Source organism: Aricia agestis, chromosome 12 (genome assembly GCF_905147365.1).
Source record: "Aricia agestis chromosome 12, ilAriAges1.1, whole genome shotgun sequence".
NCBI classification, from domain to species: domain Eukaryota; kingdom Metazoa; phylum Arthropoda; class Insecta; order Lepidoptera; family Lycaenidae; genus Aricia; species Aricia agestis.
In genome coordinates this window covers 2,804,345-2,827,942 of record NC_056417.1, presented here as the reverse complement: position 1 = coordinate 2,827,942, position 23,598 = coordinate 2,804,345, and the positions used below count along the sequence as shown (strand labels likewise).

General features: G+C 38.4%; 1 protein-coding gene across 4 annotated transcripts in view; it reads left to right on the top strand.

Moving 5' to 3' along the window:
* Positions 1 to 23,598, top strand: part of LOC121732561 (axin) — an 82,092-nt gene that overhangs the window by 33,049 nt on the left and 25,445 nt on the right. For all 4 annotated transcript variants that reach the window (XM_042122487.1, XM_042122482.1, XM_042122484.1 and 1 more), the window contains exon 2: positions 10,743 to 10,787. The gene's annotated coding sequence lies outside the window, so the exon portion shown is untranslated. The remainder of the gene's footprint in view (positions 1 to 10,742; positions 10,788 to 23,598) is intronic.

The window sequence follows — 23,598 nt, the reverse complement described above, 5'->3', positions numbered from 1 at the left end:
CATAAAGAGTTACTTTACCCAAATTATCGCGCAGATGTATTAGCATGATCAAAGTCCCACGAATCCTCAAAGTTTTCAAACAAGATAACATTTTAGCATTCATTTTATGTTACGTATGTGTACGCGTAACGCCGTGTATGTGTGTGTTTGTGTGTACGCACGCACTACACACACGCATTCGAAACGGCAGCTCATTCAAAGGCTAAAATCATTGACGCGGCGCGGGAGGGGGGGGGGGGAGAGTGGAGCGGGGGGGAGGCACATTACCGTGAGCAGAGAGCCCGGCGCTTTAAAGCCTGAATAAAATATGTCATTAGCTACATTATCGCATTACCTCCGGCCGGCGTATACAAAAAACTGGTCGTGAAATCGTAATGCGCGCTGCGCCTGCGCCGCCTTTGACTCGGCCACCTAATTTCCAAACTCGGTTTCGCAGATAAGACTAGACGAAAGGTGTCTTTGATGTCGCCGCCCGCCCGCCCGCCCTCGCGACTTCAATGAAAGGATTTTTTCGCTCTCCTTTCCCTTTGTACTTAATTTAAATTTCGTTTATATCAATGCTCGAGTTTCCTCTTTCGGGTGTGTTTTCTCTTTTACTTTGTCGCGTTTATCCTCAATTTGTTGTTCCAGTTCGTAGTAATTAAATTTAGTGCTATAATCTGTCCGTCTCCAGGTTTTTTGCCGCGGCTCCCGGTCGTAATTGCGATTTATAAATTAGGTGGGCCTTTGATTTAGAAATTATTCGTATTGTAATAAGAGTAAATTGCTTTTTCTCTTTGGTGTCGCTCGCTTTGAAGACGCTCGGGGAGCCTCTTTGTTCGGATGCGGTGTTTTAATAATTTTAATATATTAATATGAATGTTTTTTACCGCTTTTTGTTGAGGAGAAATGCTTTATTCGTTTTGTTTATGGATTTGTAGAAGTAGTCGCGCGTAATCCGGCTTTAATGTGGTTCGGTATAAAAATACAAAACAAAAAATATAATTGAACTAATCTAGTTGGAATGCGTTGGAATGATAAATAATCTTTCAAGCTTTGAAATGGTCTCAAATTAATAAAACCGAACTTATTCTTGTAAACTAGTTAACTAATAACACTTTGAAAACCTTAGAGTATTAATAACAGTAGTACTACTGATATTAATACTCTAACTCTAACCTCCTAGTTAAGTATAGTCTATATTATAATGCTACACCCTATTACCTTAAGTATATCCCAACTTTAGCAATATGACGTCACATATTTTATTAATAGATGCCGTACACCGTTATTAGATAATAATAATAGCTCCCACACCGGTTTCGGTGACGGTGGCCGGTTTCATTGAAACCAGGCCAGCTACGCAGGAGTAATTTTATAGTGCCCAAGTGTGTGCGCAGTACACAAGAGCACTCTCTATTCCTCTACTCTCATAACCCAGTGGGACGGAAGACCGACACGACCGGCGAGGGATCAGGCGCAGGACCGACTTTTTACATGATGGGCATGTACGTCCGACGCATGGATCATCTTACTTGTCAGACAATCGGGTGATCAGCCTGCACTGTCCTAACCAAACTTGGAAATAACATGTTTCCAACGCCGGAATCGAACCCACGACCTCCGAGTCAAGAGCCGCGCTCTATACCACTAGACCACGGAGGCGTTATTGTAGTCGAGTGTAGTGTCGGTAATAAGTGTAGAGCGGCGCTAGTTTTTCAAAGTCCTTTGTTCAAAGTTTGTCGTGAAGAGGCCAAGTCGAAGTCGGAGTGCGAGACACGGGGTTTTTAGAATTAACATCAAAGGGCCTTTGAAGTATCGATACGCCGAAATCACTTACACGTAATATTATTCCGTTCACATTAATTGTAACACATCAAAGGCGAAGACCCACTGAAAAGACTTAAAAGCTAATAAATGGTAATTAATCTACTTAATGCCTTCATGTTGTGGAAATAATAGAGCATTTAATGTAATTTAATGTTACATATTGTATCTTTGCATTTGAATACTTTTCTAAGATTTGAAGCGCTTGGACGTCTGAACTTGTAAAAAAAATCTATGCACGCTTCACACCACGTCAGTCTGGCTCGGGCCCCGTGCTAAGTACCTGAAGGACTTGTGTTACGGGTACCAGACAACGGAAATACATTTAATACTTACTATAAATATATTTAAGATTTTTATTATATTATGATACAAATATTTACCTTATATACATGACCCAGGAACTTTGAAAACTTTTTGTTTTGTTGGCGGGATTCGTACCCGCGACCACCGGCTTAAGCTACCAACAGCCCGCCAACTGAGCCACAGAGGTCGTAAATATACTCATTATTATTTTTACCCATTTTTATATGCCATAACGAGTTATAATAAAACGAATGTACTGATGCGACAATTTATTTAAATTGTAACATTGCTACCACTGCAAACCTTACATACTTCAATTATACAGTTTAAATGACATTTCTTTTTCCAACACAGTCGGTTTAAAAGTCTGATATCTGACCTGATGGGTTTTTTTATAATTCCAATTATGAAAATTTTTCAATTAAATAAATTAGCTAGTACCCATGTACTTCAAAACGATAAAATACACGAAAATCAATGTAATAACAAAGTAGAATCGTATTCGGTAAAGTTTAAAGCGAGTGAATGTAGTGGGCCTGTGTTGTGCCGCGGCCCGAGACAAAGGGTAGAGCTTTGTACGAACTACGCGACGGGAAAAACCAACGAAAATTGCCGAAAATAATCAGTTTTGCTAGTGATAAAATTTAAACTCGTATAAGAAGACGGTGGGGCGATTTAAATTCGTTGGACACTCATCCATGGGCACGGAAGTTGCTTTCCATCAGGTGACCCGTTTGCTCGTTTGCCCCCTTATTTCATAAAAAAAATCAGACAGTTGATGTTGGACTGCATGGAAATCATATCAGATCTTTGTATTTGTAAGATTATTAAGCACCTACAAGTTTAACTCAGTAACGATTGTTTTAGAAGAAATTAAAGTCCGAACATTCCGTATAAGACAAACCATTTAGAGTTATTTCATGTCGGAGTTTTTAGGAGAGTATCGGCATATAAATCTGAGAGCATAAAGGCGTCTAGATACAGAGAGGCGATAAATTAGGTTCTACTGATCGCAGGCCAACCTGACCTACCATACTTACTGGGTGACATAAGATATTTAGGCCCAATTTCACCAACGACTTAAAGTTAATGCTCGAATTAGTATCATGTTACCTCTTTCGTTTTTCGTATGAATGAAAGAGAAGTCATGACATTTTAACAAGGCGTCAACACAAACAGGCGTTGGTGGAATTGGGCCTTAGCATCGCGAATTTTATTCCCTCTGTCGCGATGTGAGTACTCACCCCTATTCCTGTGTGTTGGGGGGCGGGGTGTGCGGGGGGAGGGGCGTCGCGGCGCTGTCAAAGGCGCCACTTTGCGGGGCCCGCGACTTTGACTGTGTGTGACCGAACATTAATAACCGCCTTGGAGGCTTTCGCGCCGCTCCATGTAAATATTGTTACTAGGATTTAAAAGTAATTAATACTTAAGATGAGGGTTATGTGACTCATGATAGAGTAAGAAATTAATTGTTATTGTTAACAAAAAAGGTTAAAAAAATTTGATCACTCTCTAAAAAATTCTAGATTCTTCTTTTGAGTGTAATTTGACAGGTTTGCGTTTGTAGGAAAAGCATTATTATTTATGCATAATTATAATTTAATTAACCGTTTTTTAATTAACTTTTGAAATAATAGCAAAGCGAAGTCGGGTAAATGCTATGACCAGTATTCTGCAGAACAGACGTCACGAGTCACGACGATGATGACTACACAAAGTTGACTGTCAATAAAATCACTCAACGAACTTCAAAGACGTGCAGCTCCGAGACATTAAAAGTTACAAGTTTATAACGTATAAAGCAATAAAAACGCTTAAATAATTATATTGAAACGATTTTTCTCATAATTATATTAGTGACAGTTTAATTAGCGCCGCTTTCATCGGAGCCGCTTTGAGGAACGTTCAAATAGATTTCACGAGAAGCACTTTCAAAGAGAGCACCCCTAATAAGTACTAAAGAGTCCTCGCACGTGTTTATCAAAGACAGCCTTTCGTTATTCACCGTCTGAATGGCCTCAAAAGAAACTCGTGTAAAACGCTCCACAAAGTGCCGTATCAAAGGGAGAGGCGGGCGCAAATATCTGTTTCGTAAACTAGTAAAAACGAACCTCTCAAAGGTACGCGCAGCTCCCGCCAAATTAGGCAGAGTTAAATACGAGCCCGCGATGTATTACCGTACGAGTCCTCACCGCGAGCCATGCGACACCCTCCCCCGAGACTTTTGACAATATCGCCCGTTCGGTCCGAGCGGCTCGTATGTATCCGTTTAATGCTCGATTCCCATATAATTTAACTTTGCGATCAAAGCGAAATTTCGCAAAGAGCTCGGGTCGGCGGGCGGAGCGGGGGGCGGGAGCGAGCGGGACGCCGCATCGCAGCTCCCGAGATCAAATGTTGGGCCAAATTAGTCACTCTCCGTCTCTCTATCTCAAAGCCGATCCGGAGCAAAGTTTGCGCGAAGATGACATCAAAAGGAAACCACACACCGGGGGGCGCCTGGGGTGGGGCGCCGCCCCGTCTTATTGACACGCCGCTGACGACTCGAAAGTCGCCTTCGTCTGTTCCTGGAGCTCGTGAGCTCGTCTTATTTAGTTAATTAATTCGGAATGTCCTGTCGACTCAACTCCCGCAAGGCCGATACACACGATGCCAACTTAGATAGCCCGCCGCCCGCCTCGCCTGTGACGCTATGTGTCTTTAATTAAATGTCCTAAGCGTTATTATCTTAATCATCTCCAACTTTGATATTACCCCAAACTCCGACCTTTGATGCTAGAGTTTGTCGAGTCGCATTAGGACGGATACGGAGCTAGACGTTTGTTTTATGTGCGGTTTGCATTCTATAATTCATCTATTGAACGAAGTACGGGACGTCCACAAAGAGAGAGCAAAGTAAACAGCACAAAAGACGGTCTTATCGCTGCGCGGCGATTCTTTGCCGACGACCTTTGAGGAGATAACGTAAAAAGAAGTATTAGTACGTTCGTATTCTGCTTTTTATTATTTCAAAGGACTAAAACACAGCGCATCCTCAACCCAGAGAATTATGTATAACTTCATATTGCTCTTGTATAAGTCATTACGGCGTTCGTTGCTACTTTTATGTTCTCAGAATTTATCTTTATGTTTTGTAAGCAGATTTATTTACGTGTTCGGTACTGATGGAGGTACGTATTATTTTTTATGCTACGTGAAAAGCCTTTAAGATTTTTTAAGCATATTTTTTCGGCAAACAAGAAAGAGTAGACCGGCTAAAAGTAGCGAACGAAAATGATGATGAAACAGTACAAAAATATATTTTCATCACGACATCAAAGGGGCGAGTGCGTAGACTTATTTAATTGGCCCACGATACTTTTTACCCTTTAATTTATTTACACTTAAATGAAATAAAGGCTTCAATAAGGCTTCGCGAAGTTCCGAGCCTTTGAGATTTAATTGCGAAATTATTTGCAAGGACGGACTTTGTTGGATATGCTAAAATACTTGCGTTACGTGATCCTTGTTTACTCTGCGTTTGTGTTTGTACCTTTGTTAGTGCGTTAGCTATTACTTTCAGAGAATTGTAGACTTTGAGAGTTTGATATGCCTGATTTTATTTTTGGGCATGACTTATTGTGTTTTGATAATTTGGAAGGTTCCGTGTTTGCAGGTTTTCTGATCGCGTATTTATTAGTTTGATTAAAAGATAATAATTGGAGTCTTCTTATCATCGATCTTTGGTGATAAACGTCCATATCTCGTTGGGACTCGACAAGGTGTGAAGCTTCCCAGAATCCCCGTTCATTATACGAAATCTTCGCTCGGATCTAAAAATAGTGGACAAAAAATGAAACGGTCGCGGTCATATCTGTCGGCCATTGTGCGCGGGAGTGGACCGATTCCGGGAACGGGCCTTTGTGACGTCACCGCCCCGCCTATGGCCTTAGGCTGCGTGTGTACAGGGCGACTGCACTCAGAGCTCCTAGTCAAAGTGAATTCGCTTGTTTCCCTAGCGAAGTGAGATGTCAAAAATATTATGGGATTTTATATCACTCATCGCAAAGTACCCGGACTCATAACCCATCAAGCCCCATAAGCTCACCGGTGAGAGAGACACAATAGAATAACAATAGATTTCCAAGAATCCACGATCGAAGGATTAATTATGCGTTATGTCAAATCCCATACATTTTTGATATCTAACTTTGCTAGCAGCAAGGGCGTGAGAGTGCTTGGACTTTTCAATGACACATGCCTTGATAGAAAATCAGCGTAAAATACGTGTAATACGAGTAGTTGAGGTTCTCTCTCAAAATGAACCATTACATTCAATGACTATCTGTATCGAGTATCTGTCTTTATGCGTTATTGTTGTAGTATGTATAAAATAGCCGATTGCAGGCAGGGTCTGCAGGTGCGTTGCCGGCCTTTTAAGAGGGAATAGGGGAGGGTAGGGATGGGAAGGGAATAGGGGAGGGTACGGAAGGGAATAAGGTAAAGGATTGGGGTTCCGGTAAACTCACTCACTCGGCGAAACACAGGGCAAGCGCTGTTTCACGCCGGTTTTCTATGAGAACGTGGTATTTCTCCGGTCGAGCCGGCCCATTTGTGCCGAAGCATGGCTCTCCCACGTCTTACTCAATACAAGTCGATTTGTACCGTTGGTAAAATGCCCAGCCCTTTTTTCTCTCGTCTACTACTACTTAGGCTAAAGACAGTTTTGGAACGTGTCGCTCGGTGCGTAAAAGCCTTAATGGAACTCCGCTGTTCGTATGTTTGCCGTGCGCTCGCGCTATGCGATCTATTTAACTAATGTGAGGAGGGTTTATGGCCTGTTATGGACTGAGGTTGACGAGGGAGTGTTTTACGATCATAGCTCTATTTGAATTTTACATTAATTTTTATGTGTTTGTTTTCTGTTGCTGTTCCGTTGCTGTTTGCTTTAAATTGTGTTTTTATTTAGATTTTTTTTTTTCGTATTATAGGTCGTTACTTTTACGGTGGGGTTAAAAAGATGGTAACTAATCTCGTATTAAACGTTTAGCTATCAGCAAAATAATTATGATAGTAACTAAGCTAAAACTAAACTCATAGGTTCTCTTTGATCTTCAAACTTAGACGAATATACCTTTGTACGCGTTCAAAATCACTTGTATAATGTATTGGTCCATCAAAAGCCAACGTAGACACTCCGTATAACGAATAGAATAACATATTGTCTCTTACTCCTTGTCATCAAATGATCAATCAACATTAGGATAAGGGTCCATTTATGTGACGCTTTAATCTTGACCAGTTTGGTAATACTTTTGTTCTTATCCAGTGACATTCCAGTTAGTACCTGACAAAGGACCACACAGATAGTGGGCTGATGAATCGCAAACCCAAGTGTAAATACTTTATTGGTTTTGGGAAATTTTTAGTTGAGGTTTCAAGAAGAATTTTAGTTCCTGGAGTGAGTAAATATTTAGGTCTGTTAGTATAGTTTTTGGATTAAGTTAATCGTGATTTAAATATCATGTTATTTCCCTTCGAGAAAAGAAGGCAGGCTAATTTAATAAACCGCGATAACTCAGACTGGTGCAAGTAGGCCTTTAAAAATATCGACTTATTCAACTTTGTAAGAAAAAATTAAATGCAACTTACGTGCTTATGCACGTGTTGCATTGCAGTATACACTTGTGTTGCAAATTACAATTCAAAGTATATCATTATAAAACAGTAGGCTAATCGTGTTAATAGTTACTAATCGTGTAGTAATTGTCGTATCACGTATATAAACCGTGAGAAACACATACAAAGTTGAGTATTATCACATTTCTTTACCCCCTGTATTGTATAAGCAAAGCCTAATATCCCATAAACGTTGCTATTTATAGCGTGTTTTTTTTAATGCCGGTCCAAGGAAGAGTTTTGTTGTCGGGCCGCGGGGTCGGTAACGCCCGACGCGGGTTTCGGCGCCCATTGAGCCGGGACCGGTTTGGACGAGGAATGCGATGCCGGCCAGACGGTGGACAGTGTTGCCAGATATACCAACAGCGGACTGATTTGGTCAAAATTGACTAATACGTTATGTACGTGAATGAGCTTGCAAATATAGCTTGCTCTCTTAGCTATAGCTCTACCATGAGTTTATCGATACTCGATACCGACTACGTAAATATTTAGTATGGCGATTTTAGTTCCGCAAGTAACCGCTAGAGGCGCTGTAAAATTTACCATACTAAAAATTTACGATAGTCGGTATCGAGAATCGAAAAATACTATAGCTTTAAAATTATGGTTAAGCTACTGGTTATTTTAGTTTATAGTCTATCTTCTAAGAATAAAAATCTAAAGTTTAAATTCAAAAGGGATACCCCTTATAATTTGTGAACGTTGAGTATAAGCACCGCTGGTACGCATTACCAGCGGCTTAGTCGCATATAATATATTTTTGATTCGCGGAACAGTTACGGCTTTTGTGCTTGTGTGCTGCTCCTCTTTTTGTTAAGACAAGATGGGCCGTAATTGTCATCGGGATTCCAAAGTTGTCTTTAATGGCAAATCATAAACGAATGTCTCTCTACACATTCCTAATCGCTTACATTGGTCCATCATGGATCATCGTGGATATACTATACCTTTGCCTTTCAAACAGTGCTACTTGATGACCTGTAATAAATGATTCCATTTTCTACCCATACAAACCTTAAACTTGTGAAAATTTGTCCGTTGATTTCCTGATTTAGTTGCTTGTACGGGCAACACAGGTCGGCTTTTTTGTTTTGCTGCCCACGCGGCCCTCGGCGCCATCGCTGGCGGCTCGCTTGATACTTGCGAATACTGCTCAGTAATTTTACATGTTAAAAAACCTTATGCTATAAGATATAAGGTTCATACGAAGGTAAAATAACGTTGAATCGTCGGCACACGATACATCGTATCATGTATCAGTGCTTTACGTTCGTGTCTCTAGAGTCTAGATTGTAATTAGGTACCTTTAAGTTCTAAAAGAATGTAGAGTTCCTACTTAAATGAGAAATTGTAACCTGAGACTCGGACATCTTTGACTTTTTAAGTTACGCATTGCGCGGTCCCTATTTCCTTATGTACAGAGTATAAAGAGTGCCCATGAGGAGTCCAGAGTCCTGAGAAAAGTCTGTTGCATGAAGAGGAGAAACTTATAGTACACTTGTGCCCCCTTTAATTGATTAAGTATAATAATGGCCGTCCTCGAAAAAGATGGTGCGATGAGCTAGATACATACGCGCCAGTCTGGCCCACACACGGTGGCGTTAGATCAAGGGTAGTTGAAAACTTTGGGGTAGATCTTTGCCCAGCAGTCATGGGTCAGCAACTCAGCATAGTCTCATAAAAAAAAGTATAATGTGATCTGTATACTTAGGTATGCGTATTGTAGAGACAATTTTTTACTCATTTACTGTCCCATAGTATTCATTATTCGTAGAGTTTAACATTATAAATTATAATGCAAACCTTCAATTTCAAGAGACTCTCAGCTCTTCTAAGAATGCGAGTGTTCATGGGCGAAGGTAGACTTTCCATCAGCAGCCCTAGCACGACTACCAGTAGAAATGCGAAAGTATGGACAAAATGTGGAGATAAACTTAAGGTAGCGTTCCGATCTTTTTTCGTTCCCAAAAATTCAATTAAAATGCCACCTTATGACAGACTATATTTCTAAAAATTTTAATAATATCCTACTCTATTACATATACTATAGCCTGTATAAAGTGGCATTTTAATCGAATTTTTGTCGGTCGCGATTGGCCGCGGTAAAGACCCGAGCGGCACCTTAAGTTTATATCCACAGTTTGTCTATACTTTCGCATTTCTACTGGTGGCCGTGCTAGGGCTACAGGTGACCCGTTTGCTCGTTTGCCCCCTTATTTTATAAAACAAAATACATATAATATGTAAGTTGGAGGTAAAAGCCAAGCTCTCTGAAGTCGCGTCAAGTCCCGTTTCCCGGTAACGCAATACCGCGGAGTGCGGCCCGTCGAGTGTTTGACAACAGACAATTAGCTAATGGCGGATCATCTTGTTTGCCGACCTGTCCCCGAACGAGAACTCTTAAATATTTTTGCAAACAATACGACCGTAGATGTAATTGTGCCGAGTAGTAATGTGCAACGGATGTGTTGGCGATTGTTGTAGATACGTCTCTAGGGATTGAGTTGCGGATACTTCGAATAAATCCGAATATTCCATTTTTTTTTAAATCCGAATTTATAAATTTTTACATACCTAATCATCGCTAACCAAATTTCACTAGAGACTATACTGAAAGTTTAGGCTTAACTCTACACTCTATGGTTGTGTTTCCACCAGAGATGTGTTGCGAGGAATGTGTTTTGGGAACCAATAGAATCGCTTCATTGACGTGAACTCGCTCAGCGCAGCGATTCTATTGGATCTTAAAAACACATTCCCCGGAACACAATATCTCTGGTGGAAACCTAATGGTGTATTAATGTGCCAAATTATAATGGAACCATTTTCAATGCCGATTTTCTGTTCTATGTCTCCTGTAGATTAGAATAACTTGTATCGATTTTGCTGTACCTTAAAATTTGCCTTGTACCCTAATGCCTAAAAAAATAAGTACTAGCACTACTAATTATTTTTTTCTTTGTTCGCAGGATGAAATTCTCCACACATTCAACACCGTTTAGCTAAAATTAACGGTGAGTAATATTTGACGCGCCATTTTTATAAATTAACATTTTCACGCCCAAAGTAACGTAAGTGTAGCAGGCTGCAGCCGTCGGCAGTCGGCACTCTAACTGTACATTTAATATGGTGTCTGTCTATCAGTACAAAATAATAGCGTTTTAAATTTGTACGTACCAAAAGTGCATACGTAGTTAAGTTATTGTAACACTAGATGATGTCTGCAACTCCGTTGCGCCTAACCTCGTTAATCGCGCGGGGACCGTACATTTTTTCAGAACAAAAAGTATCCTATGTCCTTTCCCGGGACTCAAAGTATCTCCATGCCTCAGCTAAATCGGTTCAGCGGTTTGGGCGTGAAGAGGTAACAGACAGACAGACACACTTTCGCATTTATAATATTAGTATGGATGTAGAGTGGAATATTATTGTAACATGTAGAGTGGAATATACTTTATTATCAGTTTCTTTACGATTTTCTGCATTCTGCATCTTTATGTTTGCTGTGTCCAAAACCTAGGTAGGTTTAGGTAGAACTTGTATATTGTGTTTATCAGACACTAATAGTTATAAGTAAGTAATACCAAGCAAACAAAAAGCCTGCCTCGATTTAGATTCGTAGTTTTTAAGGATAAAAATATCTTTATCGATATATTATATGAAAATGGATTTTCAATTGTGTTAGTAACGCTAAAGCTCGAAAACGGCTGAACGGATTGGGGTAATATTAGTTTTAAAATATTCGTAGAAGTCCAGGGAAGGTTTTAAAGTGACACGAAGTTCACCGGGACAGCTAGTCTTATATATAAAAATGGATTTTCAAATGTGTTAGTCGCGCTAAAACTCGAAAACGGCTGAACGGATTGGACTGATTTTAGTCTTAAAATATTCGTAGAAGTCCAGGGAAGGTTTTAAAGTGACACGAAGTTCACTGGGACAGCTAGTAGAATACTAAGCTAGTAGAATAATAACTACGGACTACGCCGTTTATTTGGGGCCATTTCTTGTGCTACCAAAGTTATTGAGTTTCATTTTCATTAGAAAACGAAGTGCCAGCAGCTGTGTACATTCTTGTTACTACCAGAATTAGAAAATAAGAATCGAAGAAAAGTATATTTCGCTGACCATTTTGTTCGTGTCGATACTATTGGCCTCAGCAGTATTTGTTGTGCTGAGTTTCCTTTAGCCGTTTCATTACAAGTTTATTAGTGTTTTGCGATACGTTTCCTCTATAAAATTACATTGAGTGTTATTGCAGTATTGGCAGTATTCCATAGCTAGCTGTAACAATGTAAAGCAATTACTTAACTAGTATGTAATCAGTTTACTGCAACATCACTACAGAGCAACGGAGTCTATAAATTTCGATTCGAATTCAGCTTCGTATAAATTAATTTCCCTTTAAATCCTCCCTAGCGAAAACCAAAACTACCGATCTCATAATCCCATTACTTCTACGCGTTTACTCTCAAAAGAGGCAACAGTATAACGTATAATCCCGCGGTACGGGAGAAAAAAAACGAGCGAATTTTTATATTAAACCGGCTCTCGTAAGCTGCATTCACCTGAGGAGGCTCTAGACGGCAAATTAAGTGACATTAGAGGCATAATGCCGGTCGAGGGAGACGTGGAAGCCGCGCTGCGAGGTACAATCACCGCGGATTACGACGACGATTCGGCGCAGGCTAATATGGCCGGTATTACCGACGGTAAACAGTTTAAAATAGCGGGAAGGCTTAAGCAGGACGCGGCGCCTCGGGCCCGCCGTACGCGCCGCGACGTTAGCTCGCTAGAGGAGGCACGAATGTCCGCGTAGTATGGCGGCGCAGCAAAGGCTTTTGTCCGAGTGCAGCAGCACGATGGGACGATTGTTCGAGGCGTTTCCTTAAAAGCTGCAGGTAATGAATGTTACTTACGTGATACGTTTTCGGTGCGAGTTTCAAACGGTAAAGCGTGCAGTGTACACTGTACGGTACGACTCGCAGTAATGGGGAATAAGCAATTTCAGACTTGCATATTGAAGCTCATGGTAGAAGTTGTTCATCAAAGGTAAAGTGTTACTGTCTGGTTATTGGAATTTTTTTCGACTGTAACCCATTCAAATAAATAGTTTTTATTATGTGCTAGCAAATGAGACAAAATTAGAAAGTGACAAGATTAGCAAATCCTGCTAGTCGGTCTTAGAATGGCATGAAATTGGAATCGTTACGCATCAGGAGTGACAGATTGCGGGTACATCTGCCGAACAAGAAATAGCTTTTTATTTCATTTTCTTCTCATTTATATTCGATTCAAATTCTTTGAAGGCTTCAATGAAATCTTTTTTTTTTTAATGAAATTCTTACAATTTAAGTATTTATGCAAACCGTTTTAAGTGGAATATTACAAGAGGTAGTTTGAGACCCGTAATAGGTACTTATACAAGTTTTGGTAATAGTTGTCGTTATGATAACGGTCGTATTCTCAAATTATTTTTGGAGTTAATAACTTTCTAAATCAAAGCTGCTTTCACAAAAATCACAGATGACGCCATTGAAAACTTCTGAAGTATTATAGAAGAATGTTTACTGTTTAGAAAGTATTTTTAACTGAGAAGTTTTCAATTTCTTAAATCATCGCATACGTTGACGAGTTATCAGTTATCAGTATCACGTATGCAATGATTTAAATAAATGTTATGTACTTTTATTTATACACAAGTTTCTTCGCTCAAGCAGCAACATTTAACGAGGTCGAGAACGTACCTTGTTTATACAAAGAATTTTCGATTATTTCGCTTAATTTAATGATTATTAATTACATTAATTTGTTGCATTTTCACTTAAGTTCCTTTGCTTCTCTCTCCCCTTTTGTGGAACCACACTTGGTTGAGAGTAGAAACCCCCAAACCCTTACTGGCAAGTGGCTAGCAACGACTGACTTATTTTTTCGAGAAATCGTGGTATTTTTTTGACCGTGATTGCCCTATTTACCAAAAACCGTAGTGGTATCTAGTAGTAATGTTAGCAAAATATTTCACACCCTTGCAAGCTAAAAAACGTATCCCAAGGAGTGCCATGCTAACGTGCCCAGAGTCCAGACATCAAAGTCGCTAGGCTCTTCAATAAAAAATGAGTTTCGTTACAAGCTGGATGATAAAGGAACGGACGTGAAAGCACAAATAAGTTTTCTCAGCTCTTCAGCGACGTCTGAAAGTAGCCACCGACAATTACGCCTATGTCCACAATGCCGTCTTGCCATAATAACGCAGCAGATTAGGGCATTGTGCGCCGTTGACGGACCTTTATATTGGGATAATGGCTTTCGGGGTTTCCCGTTAGCGTGTTACAGTCTTTCATTGTGATACTAATCTTCTATGAGCTGAATTGTTGTAAGTCGATTATGTTTTGTGATGATTTTGTGTTTTGGACATTTTTTTTCTTAATTGGCAGATCTCTGGTCGTTTTGTGTTTAGTTTGCTTTTTAGGGTTCCGTAGCCAAATGGCAAAAAAAGGAACCCTTATAGTTTCGTCATGTCTGTGTGTCTGTCTGTCTGTCCGTCCGTATGTCACAGCCACTTTTCTCCGAAACTATAAGAGCTATACTATTGAAACTTGGTAAGTAGATGTAGTCTGTGAACCGCATTAAGATTTTGATACAAAAATGGAAAAATTATTAAAAATTATAGGTACAACTGAATCATATTTTTTTTTTCATCTAAGCTATGCGTGTGGGGTATTTATGGATAGGTCTTGAAAAATCATATTGAGGTTTATAGTATCATTTTTTTCTAACCTGAATAGTTTGCGAGAGAGACTCTTCCAAAGTGGTAAAATGTGTGTCCTCTAACTTCTAAAGTAGGGGCATGATAAGTCTAAAAAAATATATATGATATACATTACTATAAAAACTACCAACGAAAATTGGTTTGAACGAGATATAGCTAGTAGGTTTTTTTATACGTCATAAATGGTAAACTTGATTTACATAAGAGTTATTTTGTGTAGATTGGGTTTTATTGCATTTAAATTCAATCCAAAGTGTTTTTCTTGCCAAAAGTTAATTTATTTTAGTTTTGGTTCAATTTAGACTAAAACTCAAGAAAATATGATTACTTATCATATTATTTCGGGTTGATCTGCATAATAATATTGTTACTTTTGTTTCTAGATACATATGTAAAATAAAAATTTCTGCTTCTATATAAACGAATATTATATTCCTATTATTATCACTTCTAGATCAGAATGATGATAAGTTATGTTATATTATATACTACATAATATAAACATTTTAGACGAGAATAATGGTTTTGAGACGTAAACTACGGTACCCTAAAAACGTCGATGCTCTACAAATATGACGTGCACTCTCATCCTCGCAATATAATTACGAGTCTATCCGCGGCTCTTCCACATACAAATGATACAACCCTTGAACTTTGCTCTATTCCACATATTTTATTGGCGACGGATCCGCGTACCGTAATTGAAGTACGCGTAACTTCGTTTCGTCTAACACGATCTATGCAAGTGGTTATTTTTTTCTTATTCCCTCTCTACGCCGTCTTATATCCATTGGAAATGTCGGATTTATTAGGATTTATGCGATGCTTTTTTATAATATTGCTTTTATGAAGTGATGTTGGATTTGTGCTATGCAATTTTGCTCTTATGATATTTTGAGTGGTTTTGAAGTTTTGTATTATTTTTCTTGGTTAGAGATATTTCCCATATCATATTTTACACTATAAAACCGTATTTTTAGCCTATGTTATTGTATGCATTGAAATAAGTATGTAATTAAGTTTATTAAAAACATAAACAATTAGCAAGCCTGTGATCGTAAAATGTCTACTGCAGATAATGCTAAAGCGTCTTTTGTTTTTAAGTCATTAGACTTAAAAACAAAAGACGCTTAAAAGCAAAAAGAAAAAAACTCGGTAAAATCAAAGAAACATTTTCCTCTCCCATTTCTCCATAGATATTATTATCTCGCATTCACGTTGCAAAAAATGCGTGTATTTAAAAGCGATTTTGCGCTTGAACTGTCGCAGGCAGCAGTGTCGGCGACAGGTCTCATTCATGTCCATAACAATGATAAATATTCATTCTATTACGGCGAGGGCCATAGCTGTCGGTTACACCTGGCCCGGCGCAGCGGGCGGCGCGCGGCGTGCCACAGGGTACCCCTTTCGGACCGGTATTGTTTCTCGTTTATATTTACTCTCAACTGTGCACTCGCTGAGGTACATTTGTCCTTAATTGACTTGCTAAGTGTTTTTTTGTGTTAACAAATTTATCGAGAACTGAGGAGATTACCTGTTACTAAACTTATTTTAAACGAAGACGGCCATCGTGATTTTTTTTGTATATTAAATAAGTTCCTAATTAATTTTAACACACTAAAGCGTATCTTTTCTAAAATTATACAATTAACATACGTATAAGTCTCGTTCGTATCTAAATACGAGTCCAGAATAATTGAACGCTGCATAATTGCTGGTTCGCCTTATATTATACAAATTGACGGATCTTTTATTCATCAGTCCAATCAGCCATACCATGGAGTGCCATCCAGAGGCGTCGCAGACGAGACCTTCCGCCATTATTTACTGTTTTGTCTCCGCTTGGATCCAATGCAGGACGCAATTAGGCAGTAAATGATTGCCTTAGTTAAATGTTATCCGATGCTTTAGGCGAATTTCACGAAATTAGAAACGTTTGTGACTAATGAATTTTTATGTTACGTCGTTATTTCTACTGTTTTATATTCTTGTGTAATTTGAATTCTGAAAACACGAGGACATTCTAAGAAGTACTTATTACCGGCATTATTACATAATATCATCTCATTTGCAGCCTTTACTTAATAAAAAAAACGGTAAAGGTAATGCCAAATATCTCAAATTTTAACCAATAATATTAATATAGAAGGCCCATCATGGTCAGTCACACCCAAAGACAGAAAGACAGACAGACTAGTCAAACCTATAACACACATCTTTTTTGTCGAGAGTTAAAATTTTAATAGCTATCGAAAATATATTCCTGATGCCACACAACGACAGGGCTGACCGATTTTAAGCGGCCAACTATCATCCTGTCAATCGAAAACCTCATATCAATTTTTCGTCGGCGGCGGTCGGCAGCCGTCGAACTCGTCAATTCTCATTCCCCGTTCACAACTAAATAGGTTTCAACCGCGTCGTATTGCCAATTCGGTATGACTGACGGTATTATGATGCTGGCCATACGTCGACCGGTCATTTTTTGTGACATAAAAATGGAAGTATGATTTTTTATATTCGCGGTCAATATATTTGGTCAAAGTGGAACTTATTGGGTGTGAGTTGTGACCAGATGGTGTGACGATGATGCATTCGTGCCTTGGTAATCGGGAATTGATGAGGAGATTTAGAAAGAAAGAATTCCATATTGTATCAATTTTCTTGTCGTAATGTTATGATTTGTAATATTGGTGAAGCAGTGTTACGCTTGTATCTACAAGTGCACTGCGTTGTGCGCTTTACAAAGAACCCAGATTGGCCCACCTTTCAAAAAAGGTGGAACACAATTCGCAATTACTCTGCAGAGGTAGAGCTGTCCCTCCCATCCGGGGTCTTGAGTGACGTGACATTGTATGCAAACGTCGCGGGCCGCGCTCATTGTTCCTCAAAATTAAACCCGGATCCCATTATTAAAACAGCCCGAGGGACCCGTCTCGAGTCCCATTCTTCGCTTGATTGGTGGATTTTTGTACCTGAAGATGTCGACCGATCTGGCGTATAATTGAAAAAAACAATGTCTGATCCTAGATTAAATGGAGTTAAGCCTTAGGCTCTCGCATTATAATTTCGCTCTGTTTTGGACAATCCTTTAAAAGCTTTTATTTGGATTGCCTTTTGTCTGTATTGCATAATGCTTTACAATGAAAATTGTTTTTTTTTTCGGGATCATTCAAGATTGCATTTAATAAAAAGCGTATGTGTTTTGTGCACTATCTGTACAATTTTGACTATATTGTTATAGCAATAAGTCAAAATTATATATTTTATAAAATATTAATATAAAGTAAATAATCGGATTATTTACTTTTAGACTGATTTCGTATCACACTGCTGAAATTCAAAAAGAAAAAATATGCCGTAGGATATGAAATCAAATCTTTGAGAAGAACCAGCACAAAATGTCTTTAAAATAAACTACCATCTTATGTGGATCAAGTGAAGCGTGTACAACGGTCACGTTGGGCACGTCCCGATAATTTCCCTCACCGGTCCCAGGAGCCGGGAAGGGCACTGACTGCGTCCGGCAGACAATTGTGAACTTTTTCTCAATTAAATATTTACGTGACTGTCGACTGTTGTGCATCCGAAGGTGCTTCGATGTGCCAAATGCCAATTGACTGTGAAATTCAATGCTGGCGATAGCTACGTAATTTTAATGGTCGTTTGATTTGATCTTTGTGTTTTAATTGGTTGCAGCTTCTATCTTCTTTTTATTCTAGCGGAAAAGAGAGGTTTTTGTTGCAAGTTTGGCTTATCTGTCTTTCTGTATGTTTTATGTGTATTTGTCTGTCCGGGGCATCGTAGCATCCAAACGTTGGACCGATTTCGCGATTTTTTTTTAATTACAAGATCGAGAGTGTCCTCAACAATATATTTGATCATCAGACTGCTCACAGCCAGAAAATTTGAGGTTTATCTAGTTATATTTTTTATCGCTCGTGTTTTTAAATTCTCAATTTATGTTTATTAAATCGCTAATGTTTTCTAAATAAAAATAGAGTTTATTTTATTACCTTCACAAATTAAATACGCTCGAGCTACACGCTTCCTCATTCGAGCAAAAAAGGATATGAAAGATCGCATCAGAAAAGTCGTTGATGCGTCGCGGGCAGCGGTGCATTCAGCCGGGCGTCTTGACCACGACTGAGCCCGGCAACTATTTCATATCGCATATTTTACGAATACCCGCAGATACAAATATTCCAATATCACTCATATGTTGCGAACTTTACGAATATTTAAAATGCATAGAGTATGAGTTGCAGGATCATATTTTACTTGCAAGTAGTGCTATCAAGAACTAAATAGAATTTTGTGATTTTGGTAATAATCTTGTTTTACTTAGTTTTTCATTTAGAAATTAATATTTACGGCCTTCGATTTTTTTATTTTAGTAAGTATTACTATTACTGAACTATTCTAGTTTTTGTAAATACATATAGATTTTTAACCCCCGACAAAAAGAGGGGTGTTATAAGTTTGACGTGTCTGTCTGTCTGTCTGTTTGTCTGTGTGTGTATCTGTCCGTGGCATCGTAGCATCCAAACGGGTGGACCGATTTTGATCTAGTTTTCTTTTGTTTGAAAGCTGACATGATCGAGAGTGTTCTTAGCTATAATTCATCATCATCAGCCTGCTCAGTGCTGAACAATCAGGGTTTATCTGGTTCATGAAAGGCCGTTAGCAACTTGTAGTCGTTTGATGGGTTTTATATTTCATTCTAGTTCGTGACATTTGTGAAAATACTATATACGTATACACATAATAATGCAAAGTTGACCTGGTGCTGCAGCATCACCTGGTAATCAATAGGATATCCAATTCCTCGCCAACTTAGAGCAGAGGTTTCGTGTTTGGGCTCATTTTAATTGCGACAACCAGTAAGAAGTAGATAAAGTATAAACAGTAAATATTTACATGCTGCTGCTGCAGCATCACCTGGATTCTATAGGATCCGAGCTTCTTATGAACCCAAAGTGGAGGTTTCATGTTTGGGCTCATATTAACGGCCTCATCGAAAAGGACATTGATAGATGGTAATCATGAGAATATGATTCTGTTGATAGGAATTATTCTGCACTATAACCAACAGAAGTTTAAAAAGTATGAAATAAAATAAAATTAAGAAATTTAAAAAAACCCCCGCCAAAACAACTTTAAAAAGTAATGAAATAAGATTTACTATCTTTAAGTTCAAATAATTCCTAACTTGTGTAAAGTAATATTTTAGTCCATAATTGTTGTCAAGGTGTGTCGGGGGACCGCTAATGTAGATGTTTGATTTCGCATAACAAGTTTAAGGATCAATTCATAGCGATCTGAATCGAGATAGGTAATCAGCGACTTGGCGGTTGTAGGTTGTAGTTTACTTGGCGGTCCCCCGACACACCGTGACAACAATTATGGACTAAAATATTACTTACTCAAGTTAGGAATTATTTGAATTTTAATTGTAAGGAAGACTTACAGTTCATTAAACTTAAGTAGTAGTAAGATGAAGTTACAATTTAGAACCAATTACAAGTCTTCACATATGAATTACAATTTTGAAAAGGAAATAATATGCTCACTTAAGGCTACCTATTAATCTACAGATTATGCGAACAACAAGATGTAAATTTACAGCGGTGGTACTAAGGTGACATTAAATTGGGAAAGATTTGAAATAAATATTCGCTAGATGTTTTCGTGTATTTCTAGCAATGGTGCAAAATATGTCTATATCGTTATTGTTTTTAGTTATTTCATTGAGGGACGCACACGATCTGGGAAAGAAAGAGTTAGCACGGAATCTGGTGTGAGATAGTGGGACATGAAGGGTCTTAATGTAGCGAGGATGCGTATTGTTGGGGACTTTAAGGCTTAATTTAGCCAGCAGTGGGGGACAGTTAATGGAACTATTGGCGATATTGGTGAGGTTGGTAACATCACAGATATTTCTTCTAAGAGCAAGTGGAAGCAGATGGAGGTGGCTGCATAGGTTGTCATAGCTATAATTTTGGTATGTATTTAGTTTAAATCTGTGTAATTTAAAGATAGTAAATCTTATTTCATTACTTTTTAAAGTTGTTTTGGCGGGGTATTTTTAAATTTCTTAATTTTATTTTTTGTTCTTGCCTCTATGATTATTGATTATCATTTAAGTGGAATACAAGTTGTGTTACACTTGTACAGTCAGTTCGGAATTCTAATATGACCTTTAATGGTGACGATAAAAGGATCGCTATGATTGAAACTCTAAGGTAAATTAATTCTGAACAAACTATAGTGTAATAATTGTGTTTGTATGCGTAGAGCACGTACAAAGTAATGAGTACATACGGTACGCCTATAATTATGTCGGTAATATTGTTACACCTAAGGTTGTTTAGATTCCGCGCGACGCCTCAGCGCTCACTCCACACATAATTAATATCATTTCGAGCATATTTTATCGCCTCATCATCATCAGCGCCGGCTGCGTCAAAACAATTACATATTATCGTATTAATTATTAAGTGAAGCAAAAAAAAATTGCTTTGAGTAAGCTATTTAGAGGGTGGAATCTGGAAGTACTGGTGTTAGGTAATATTGGAGGAAAGTAATGCGAGCGTAAAATTATTCAAAGTTTGTAATTACAATTGTCACAGAGTCATTCGCTAGCGCTATCAGAGTAGACAGAACTAAGGAGTACCTCGACTTCAAACAGTTCTGTTTGGGCCAGGTTCACACGGCACAATCCTGCACGATTCCTGCACGCTTTTTTGCAGTATACGTCTTAACGAATAAATATTGCCGCCATTGTGTTATACTTGTGTTTTACGAAAAAACTTTTTGGAAGCTTTAATTACTCTCCTCTGTTGGCAAAATAAGAATCCCTGTTTTTATAGAGGTCTATTTGATTAATTATTCTGTGTTATAACAGTTGACCAATCGTGTTATGCTATGGGTAATTCAAAGATACACGATGAATACTGACAATAAACTTTAATTTCTTAGCTTTAGTCATTGTTGAGAAAAATCGATATCGATGCAGCCAAATTATTAAGGGGTTACCTTAACATTCATGGTCATACGCCGCGCCGATTATACTGCAACAAATCGTGCAGTACAATCGACATGTGATTGGTTCTATAAAAACATTGTATGCGCCACTATTTATTCGATAAGACGTATGACTTTGTTAAAGAATTAAGAAAGTCAAAGTACTCTCTAAAAATCTATCATTACACGGGTTCTTTTACCCGTGTAAAGTTCAAAGATATAAATTAAATAAAAAATATTATTGGCGAATTTTGACCACGGAATCTCTAATTTTTCTTCAAAGAATGTTGAGGCGTTAAAAATACCCACGATTTTTGACGTGCTCTCTGTAAAGGTAAAACGTGCTATTTCCTTGTAAACACTGGGTTTCTTATAAAGCGCACAGTAAATACCAAAGTTTATGTAACAAAATGTTTGCTGAAATAAGTCTTGTGTGTTTGAGGACTGCGGAGCGCGTCGCGCGGCCGGCCGGTCAAACAAATTACCTTGCCTTTGAGAATTTGATTCTTTTGATCATCGCCAAATCAATTTCACCCCCCTCTTTTCACCCCCCACCCCCGCGGTCTCGCGTAAATGCCATTGTGCGCTCTAACCGAGAAATTTCCACTTCAAAGTGCTCGCCACACTTAATTATTTTTATGTAATTCAATTTTTTTGTAGTAATATTTTTTATGTCGTTGTTGTTTTAGTGCGTAATTGATTTTGTGTGTTATTTTTATTTATTTAATTTTTAGAAAATTCTGACATAAATTATAATAATTATGGTTCCTTTGATGTTTCTCGTTTATTTCTATGACTTTTTGGTCCTTGTAACTTTGTTCTTTCTATCACTTTGCTGTTCCTTTTATCTGATTTCTTTCGTTGCTTGACCCAAGTTAAGCATCGGGCTCCCTGAGATCTTAATATCAAAGGGTTTTCGTAGTAGGTTAGCGCTGTCGAGATGTAGTGGTATGGTAGAATGGGCAGGGCTGTTAAAAAATGTGTTTTATTAGACTGAATTATTAAGTGTATATTATGATAAAAGCTATTAATAATGTGATGTGCCTTCCTAAATATAAAGTATCAATAACTTGTCTCTTTTTCCCTTCTTAACTCTACCGTTCCGTTCCGCGCCTTTGATGTTTGTTTTCAGTGCTCTTATTGAATACAAAATCTTCAATGACAAACGGATACCATTGAAAAGGTGAAATACTCGCTTCTGACTTGTGTTGTTGGTGCTTTTGTTTCCACAAAACAAGGATTACAGATCACATTCATAATTTGTACATCAGAGAGGTACAGCCTTGGTAATGCGATTATTAATACTAAGAAAAACAAAAGTCAAAAGGTATCGCATTTTTTTAAACGGGCTTTGGCCCACCACACATTCCCACCACTGTATCGCCAGGATCGACAGCCATCCAACCACGAAAACCCTTTGATATGATCTCAGGGAGCCCGAGAGACACGCTAAAGCTGTCTTGGGACCCGCAACGAATTTAATCTGAAGAAGGTAGGAGGATTAGGGAGTATACATTTTCCCTGCCCATAAAAAGCGGGAGACAAAACCTTTTTTAAAAGGTATCGCATGCGAAAAGCATTCTTCATCTCAGCATATTCGCGTTAAAGAAGTGATTGACCAGCGTAAGAAATCGTTAAGTGTAGCGTAATTTGCGTGGCGTTACCTAACAATGCGTTAAAACCATAGAGTAAATATGTAGATAATTTACCTAATTAAAATACGGTCTCAGTGCCGCATACAGAGACGAACATTAATTACTTAATTGTAATTAAATGAACATTTTGACATAAACTCCATTAATGATCTGTCAAACTCTTGATTAAATTGAAGTTTAATCATCATGGGTGAAGCCAAACAAGTAATTTGTGAGTTGTTGTGAGTCCCAGAATTTCGGCTGGCGGAAATTCTGCTGCATTCAGTTTCATACCTGTTTGATTCACACGAGCGTCATTTTGTGAGTCATGATTTGTATGAAAAGATATTTATGCGACCGAAATTCTTTGAGTCACAACTCACAAATTACGCTTGTTTG